The sequence below is a fragment of the Panulirus ornatus genome, chromosome 15 (assembly GCF_036320965.1).
Source record: "Panulirus ornatus isolate Po-2019 chromosome 15, ASM3632096v1, whole genome shotgun sequence".
Classification (NCBI taxonomy): domain Eukaryota; kingdom Metazoa; phylum Arthropoda; class Malacostraca; order Decapoda; family Palinuridae; genus Panulirus; species Panulirus ornatus.
In genome coordinates, this window is record NC_092238.1 from 52,161,192 (window position 1) to 52,170,496 (window position 9,305).

Sequence of the window (9,305 nt, forward strand, 5' to 3'; positions counted from 1 at the left end):
TAAAAAGAGCGTGGTTGAGAGAGCAGAAGAGGGTGTTTTGAAATGGTTTGGTCACCTGGAGAGAATGAGTGAGGAAAGATTGACCAAGAGGATATATGTGTCGGAGGTGGAGGGAACGAGGAGAAGAGGGAGACCAAATTGGAGGTGGAAAGATGGAGTGAAAAAGATTTTGTGATCGGGGCCTGAACATGCCTGAGGGTGAAAGGAGGGCAAGGAATAGAGTGAACTGGAGCGATGTGGTATACCGGGGTTGACGTGCTGTCAGTGGATTGAATCAAGGCATGTGAAGCGTCTGGGGTAAACCATGGAAAGCTGTGTAGGTATGTATATTTGCGTGTGTGGACGTATGTATATATATGTGTATGGGGGTGGGTTGGGCCATTTCTTTCGTCTGTTTCCTTGCGCTACCTCGCAAACGCGGGAGACAGCGACAAAGCAAAAAAAAAAAAAAAAAAAAAAATATATATATATATATATATATATATATATATATATATATATATATATATATATATATATATATATATATATATATATATATATATATATATATATATTATCCCTGGGGATAGGGGATTAAGAATACTTCTCACGTATTCCCTGCGTGTCGTAGAAGGCGACTAAAAGGGGAGGGGGCGGGGGCTGGAAATCCTCCCCTCTCGTCTTTTTTTTTAATTTTCCAAAAGAAGGAACAGAGGGGGCCAGGTGAGGATATTCCAAAAAAGGCCCAGTCCTCTGTTCTTAACGCTACCTCGCTTACGCGGGAAATGGCGAATAGTTTAGAAAAAAGAAGAAGAATATATATATATATATATATATATATATATATATATATATATATATATATATATATATATATATATATATATATATATATGGTATGTGGTATGCAAAGTGAGAGGGTTAGGGAAAATGACTTGGTAAAAGCTTTGTGGAAGATGAGAGCAGGTAAGGCATGAAGATGAAAGCCGGCAAGGCAGCGGGTTTGGATGGTATTGCAGTGGAATATATTAAAAAAGGGGGTGACTGTATTGTTGACTGGTTGGTAAGGTTATTTAATGTATGTATCATTCATGGTGAGGTGCCTGACGATTGGCGGAATGCTTGCATAGTGCCGTTGTGCAAAGGCAAAGGGGATAAGAGTGAGTGCTCAAATTACAGAGGTATAAGTTTGTTGAGTATTCCTGGTAAATTATATGGGAGGGTATTGATTGAGAGGGTGAAGGCATGTACAGGGCATCAGATTGGGGAATAGCAGTGTGATTTCAGAAGTGGTAAAGGATATTTGGATCTGGTGTTTGCTTTGAAGATTGTATGTGAGAAATGATTAGAAAAGGAAATGGATTTGTATATAGCATTTATGGATCTGAAGAAGGCATATGATAGAGGTGATAGAGATGCTCTGTGGAAGGTACTAAGAATATATGGTGTGGGAACCAAGTTGTTAGAAGCAGTGAAAAGATTTTATTGAGGATGTAAGGCATGTGTATGTGTAGGAAGAGAGGAAAATGATTGGTTCTCATTGAATGTATGTCTGCGCCAGGGGTCTGTGATGTCTCCATGGTTGTCTCATTTGTTTATGGATGGGGTTGTTAGGGAGGTAAATGGAAGAGTTTTAGAAAGAAGTGCAAGTATGCAGTGTGTTGTGGATGAGAGAGCTTGTGAAGTGAGTAAGTTGTTGTTCGCTGGTGGATGAGTTTTGTGAGAAAATGTGTTAAAGTGTGCGAATGAAGAAAGATAAGTGTAAATGTGAATAAGAACATGGCTATTAGGTACAGTAGGGTTGAGGGTCAAGCCAATTGGGAGGTAAGTTTAAATGGAGAAGAATTTGAGAAAGTGAAGTGTTTTAGATATCAGGGGGCTGGATTTGGTATCGGATGGAACTATGGAAGCGGAAGTGAATCATAGGGTGGGAGAGTGGGCGAAAATTCTAGGAGCGTTGAAGAATGTGTGGAAGTCGAGAACATTATCTCGGAAAGCAAAAATGGGTATGTTTGAAGGAATAGTAGTTCCAACAATGTTATATTGTTGTGACGCGTGGGCTGCGGATAGAGTTGTGCGGAGGAGGGTGGATGTGCTGGAAATGAGATGTTTGAGGACAATATGTGGTGTGAGGTGGTTTGATCGATTAAGTAATAGTAGGGTAACAGAGATGTCTAGTAATAAAAAGAGTGTGGTAGAGAGAGCAGAAGAGGGTGTTTTGAAATGGTTTGGTCACATGGAGGGAATGAGTGAGGAAAGATTGACCAAGAGGATATATGTGTCACAGGTGGAGGGAACGAGGAGAAGTACGAACCAAATTAGAGTCGGAAAGACGGAGTGATGAAGATTTTGATTGATCTGGGCATGAACCTGGAGGAAGGTGAAAGGCGTGCAAGGAATTGAGTAAATCAGAACGATGTAGTATACCGGGGTTGACGTGTTGTCAATGGATTGAACCAGGGCATGTGAAGTGTCGGGTAAATCATGGAAACTTTTGTGGGGCTTGGGTATGGAAAGGGAGCTGTGGTTTCTGTGCATTATTACGTGACAACTAGAGACTGAGTGTGAACGAATGGGGCCTTTGTTGTCTTTTCCTAGCGTTATCTCGCACACATGAGGGGGCAGGGGGCTGTTATTTCATGTGTGGCAAGGCGGCGATGGGAATGAATAAAGGCAGACAGTGTGAACTGTGTTCATGGGTATATATGTATGTGTCTGTGTGTGTATATATATGTGTACATTGAGATGTATAGGTATGTATATTTACGTGTGTGGACGTGTATCTATGTACATGTGTATTGGGGGTGGGTTGGGCCATTTCTTTCGTCTGTTTCCTTGCGCTACCTCGGAAACGCGGGAGACAGCGACAAAGCTTATCTATATATATAAATATATATATATATATATATATATATATATATATATATATATATATATATATATATATATATATATATATATATATATATATATATATTTATATATATATATATATATATATATATATAGATAGATAGATAGATATCTGGGAGTGGATCTGGCAGCGGATGGAACCATGGAAGCGGAAGTGGATCATAGGGTGAGGGAGGGGGCGAAAATCCTGGGGGCCTTGAAGAATGTGTGGAAGTCGAGAACATTATCTCGGAAAGCAAAAATGGGTATGTTTGAAGGAATAGTGGTTCCAACAATGTTATATGGTTGCGAGTTGTGCGCAGGAGGATGGATTTGCTGGAAATGAGATGTTTGAGGACAATCTGTGGTGTGAGGTGGTTTGACCGAGTGAGTAACGTAAGGGAAAGAGAGATGTGTGGAAATAAAAAGAGCGTGGTTGAGAGAGCAGAAGAGGGTGTTTTGAAGTGGTTTGGGCACATGGAGAGGATGAGTGAGGAAAGATTGACCAAGAGGATATATGTGTCGGAGGTGGAGGGAACAAGGAGAAGAGGGAGACCAAATTGGAGGTGGAAAGATGGAGTGAAAAAGATTTTGTGTGATCGGGGCCTGAACATGCAGAAGGGTGAAAGGAGGGCAAGGAATAGAGTGAATTAGAGCGATGTGGTATACCGGGGTTGACGTGCTGTCAGTGGATTGAATCAGGGCATGTGAGGCGTCTGGGGTAAACCATGGAAAGCTGTGTAGGTATGTATATTTGCGTGTGTGGACGTATGTATATACATGTGTATGGGGGGGGGGTTGGGCCATTTCTTTCGTCTGTTTCCTTGCGCTACCTCGCAAACGCGGGAGACAGCGACAAAGTATAATAAAAAAAAATAATATATATGTATATATATATATATATATATATATATATATATATATATATATATATATATATATATATATATATATATTATATTTATTTATTTTATTTATTTTATTTTGCTTTGTCGCTGTCTCCCGCGTTTGCGAGGTAGCGCAAGGAAACAGACGAAAGAAATGGCCAAACCTACGCCCATACACAATATATACACACACACACGTCCACACACGCAAATATACATACCTATACATCTCAATGTACACATATATATACATACACGGACACATACATATATACCCATGCACACAATTCACACTGTCTGCCCCCATTCATTCCCATCGACACCTCGCCACACATGGAATACCATCCCCCTCCCGCCTCATATGTGCGAGGTAGCACTAGGAAAAGACAACAAAGGCCCCATTCATTCACACTCAGTCTCTAGCTGCCACGCAATAATGCCCGAAACCAGAGCTCCCTTTCCACATCCAGGCCCCACACAACTTTCCATGGTTTACCCCAGACGCTTCACATGCCCCGATTCAATCCACTGACAGCACGTCAACCCCGGTATACCACATTGATCCAATTTACTCAATTCCTTGCCTTCCTTTCACCCTCCTGCATGTTTAGCCCCGATCACACAAAATCTTTTTCACTCCATGTTTCCACCTCCAATTTGGTCTCCAACTTCTCTTCGTTCCCTCCACCTCCAACACATATATCCTCTAGGTCAATCTTTCCTCACTCATTCTCTCCATGAGCCCAAACCATTTCAAAACACACTCTTCTGCTCTCTCAACCACGCTCTTTTTATTTCCACACATCTCTCTTACCCTTACATCACTTACTCGATCAAACCACCTCACACCACACATTGTCCTCAAACATCTCATTTCCAACACATCCACCCTCCTGCGCACAACTCTATCCATAGCCCACGCCTCGCAACCATACAACATTGTTGGAACCACTATTCCTTCAAACATACCCATTTTTGCTTTCCGAGATAATGTTCTCGACTTCCACACATTCTTCAAGGCTCCCAGGATTTTCGCCCCTCCCCCATCCTATGATTCACTTCCGCTTCCATGGTTCCATCCGCTGCCAGATCCACTCCCAGATATCTAAAACACTTTACTTCCTCTAGTTTTTCTCCATTCAAACTAACCTCCCAATTGACTTGAACCTCAACCCTACTGTACCTAATAACCTTGCTCTTATTCACATTTACTCTTACCTTTCTTCTTTCACACACTTTACCAAACTCAGTCACCAGCTTCTGCAGTTTCTCACATGAATAAGCCACCAGCGCTGTATCATCAGCGAACAACAACTGACTCACTTCCCAAGCTCTCTCATCCACAACAGACTTCATACTTGCCACTCTTTCCAAAACTCTTGCATTCACCTGCCTAACAACCCCATCCATAAACAAATTAAACAACCATGGAGACATCACACACCCCTGCCGCAAACCTACATTCACTAAGAACAAATCACTTTCCTCTCTTACTACACGTACACATGCCTTACATCCTCGTTAAAAACTTTTCACTTCTTCTAACAACTTGCCTCCCACACCATATATTCTTAATACCTTCCACAGAGCATCTCTATCAACTCTATCATATGCCTTCTCCAGATCCATAAATGCTACATACAAATCCATTTGCTTTACTAAGTATTTCTCAAATACATTCTTCAAAGCAAACACCTGATCCACACATCCTGTACCACTTCTGAAACCACACTGCTCCTCCCCAATCTGATGCTCTGAACATGCCTTCATCCTCTCAATCAATACCCTCATATATAATTTACAAGGAATACTCAACAAACTTACACCTCTGTAATTTGAGCACTCACTCTTATCCCCTTTGCCTTTGTACAATGGCACTATGCACGCATTCCGCCAATCCTCAGGCACCTCACCATGAGTCATACATACATTAAATAACCTTACCAAGCAGTCAATAATACAGTCACCCTCTTTTTTAATAACTTCCACTGGAATACCATCCAAACCTGCTGGCTTTCCGGCTTTCATCTTCCGCAAAGCTTTTACTACCTCTTCTCTGTTTACCAAATAATTTTCCCTAACCCTCTCACTTTGTACACCACCTTGACCAAAACACCCTATATCTGCCACTCTATCATCAAACACATTCAACAAACCTTCAAAATACTCACTCCATCTCCTTCTCACATCACCACTACTTGTTATCACTTCCCCATTTGCGCCCTTCACTGAAGTTCCCATTTGCTCCCTTGTCTTACGCTCTTTATTTACCTCCTTCCAGAACATCTTTTTATTCTCCCTAAAATTTAATGATACTCTCTCACCCCAACTCTCATTTACCCTCTTTTTCACTTCTTGCACATTTCTCTTGACCTCTTGTCTCTTTCTCTTATACATCTCCCACTCAGTTGCATTTTTTCCCTTCAAAAATCGTCCAGATGCCTCTCTCTTCTCTTTCACTAATAATCTTACTTCTTCATCCCAGCACTCAATACCCTTTCTAGTCAACCCACCTCCCACTCTTCTCATGCCACAAGCATCTTTTGCGCAATCCATCATTGATTCCCTAAATACATCCCATTCCTCCCCCACTCCTCTTACCTCCTTTGTTCTCACCTTTTTCCATTCTGTACTCAGTCTCTACTGGTACTTACTCACACAAGTCTCCTTCCCAAGCTCACTTACTCTCACCACCCTCTTCACCCCAACATTCACTCTTGTTTTCTGAAAACCCATACAAATCTTCAACTTAGCCTCCACAAGATAATGATCAGACATCCCTCCAGTTGCACCTTTCAGCACATTAACATCCAAGAGTCTCTCTTTCTCGCGCCTGTCAATTAACACGTAATAAAATAACGCTCTCTGGCCATCTCTCCTACTTCCATACGTATACTTATGTATATCTCGCTTTTTAAACCAGGTATTCCCAATCACCAGTCCTTTTTCAGCACATAAATCTACAAGCTCTTCACCATTTCCATTTACCACACTGAACACCCCATGTATACCAAGTATTCCCTCAAGTGCCACATTACTCACCTTTGCATTCAAATCACCCATCACTATAACCCGGTTTCGTGCATCAAAACCACTAACACACTCATTCAGCTGCTCCCAAAACACTTGCCTCTCATGATCTTTCTTCTCATGCCCAGGTGCATATGCACCAATAATCACCCATCTCTCTCCATCAACTCTCAGTTTTACCCATATTAATCGAGAATTTACTTTCTTACATTCTATCACATATTTCCTGTTTCAGGAGTACTGCTACTCCTTCCCTTGCTCTTGTCCTCTCACTAACCCCTGAATTTACTCCCAAGACATTCCCAAACCACTCCTCCCCTTTACCCTTTAGCTTCGTTTCACTTAGAGCCAAAATATCCAGGTTCCTTTCCTCAAACATACTACCTATCTCTCTTTTTTCACATCTTGGTTATATCCACACACATTTAGACACCCCAGTCTGAGCCTTCGAGAAGGATGAGCACTCCTCGCATGACACCTTCTTCTGTTTCCCATTTTAGAAAGTTAAAAATACATTGAGGGGAGGATTTCTGGCTCCCCGCTCCCGTCCCCTCTAGTCGCCTTCTACGACACGCGAGCAATGCGTGGGAATTATTCTTTCACCCCTATTCCCAGGGATTATATATATATATATATATATATATATATATATATATATATATATATATATATATATATATATATATATATATATATATATATATATATATATATATATATATATATATATATATATATATATATATATATATATATATATATATATATATATATATATATATATATATATATATATATATATATATATATATATATATATATATATATATATATATATATATATATATATATATATATATATATATATACATACACACACATACACACACATATACGCACATATACACACATACACACGTACATATATATGCACATATGAAAAATGTAAGAAATAATTTAGAAAACTGAAACTTCTAGCTTGAAATGAAATGAAAAATGAATGTCACATAATGGTTCATCCTCTGGCTATGGAAAAGGGAAATATATAATTTATTTACACAAACGTCAATAGTAGTTTTCATCAATTTAACCACTGTATCATACTGCCTGGTCCACTTCTCTTATCATGAAACAGGAATATTGGCTAATGATGTTTCTCACTTGTCATCACTACACAAAGTACAACCATATCTTGGGTACATGAGGGTAGGTAGTTGGTCATCCACCATAATAAAGCCTTGACATACCAAAAATTTATCTGGACTTCAACTTTTCCAGTACATTTTTGAAAAAAAAAAAAAAATATATATATATATATATATATATATATATATATATATATATATATATATATATATATATATATATATATATATATATATATATATATATATATATATATATATATATATATATATATATATACATATATATAAATATATATATATATGTATATATATATATATATATATATATATATATATATATATATATATATATATATATATATATATATATATATATATATATATATATATATATATTTATATATATATATATATATAAATATATATATATATATATATATATATATATATATATATATATATATATATATATATATATATTTTTTTTTTTTTTTATACTTTGTCGCTGTCTCCCGCGTTTGCGAGGTAGCGCAAGGAAACAGACGAAAGAAATGGCCCAACCCCCCCCATACACATGTATATACATACGTCCACACATGCAAATATACATACCTACACAGCTTTCCATGCCTTGATTCAATCCACTGACAGCACGTCAACCCCGGTATACCACATCACTCCAATTCACTCTATTCCTTGCCCTCCTTTCACCCTCCTGCATGTTCAGGCCCCGATCACACAAAATCTTTTCACTCCATCTTTCCACCTCCAATTTGGTCTCCCTCTTCTCCTTGTTCCCTCCACCTCCGACACATATATCCTCTTGGTCAATCTTTCCTCACTCATCCTCTCCATGTGCCCAAACCACTTCAAAACACCCTCTTCTGCTCTCTCAACCACGCTCTTTTTATTTCCACACATCTCTCTTACCCTTACGTTACTCACTCGATCAAACCACCTCACACCACACATTGTCCTCAAACATCTCATTTCCAGCACATCCATCCTCCTGCGCACAAATCTATCCATAGCCCACGCCTCGCAACCATACAACATTGTTGGAACCACTATTCCTTCAAACATACCCATTTTTGCTTTCCGAGATAATGTTCTCGACTTCCACACATTCTTCAAGGCCCCCAGAATTTTCGCCCCCTCCCCCACCCTATGATCCACTTCCGCTTCCATGGTTCCATCCGCTGCTAGATCCACTCCCAGATATCTAAAACACTTCACTTCCTCAGTTTTTCTCCATTCAAACTCACCTCCCAATTGACTTGACCCTCAACCCTACTGTACCTAATAACCTTGCTCTTATTCACATTTACTCTTAACTTTCTTCTTCCACACACTTTACCAAACTTAG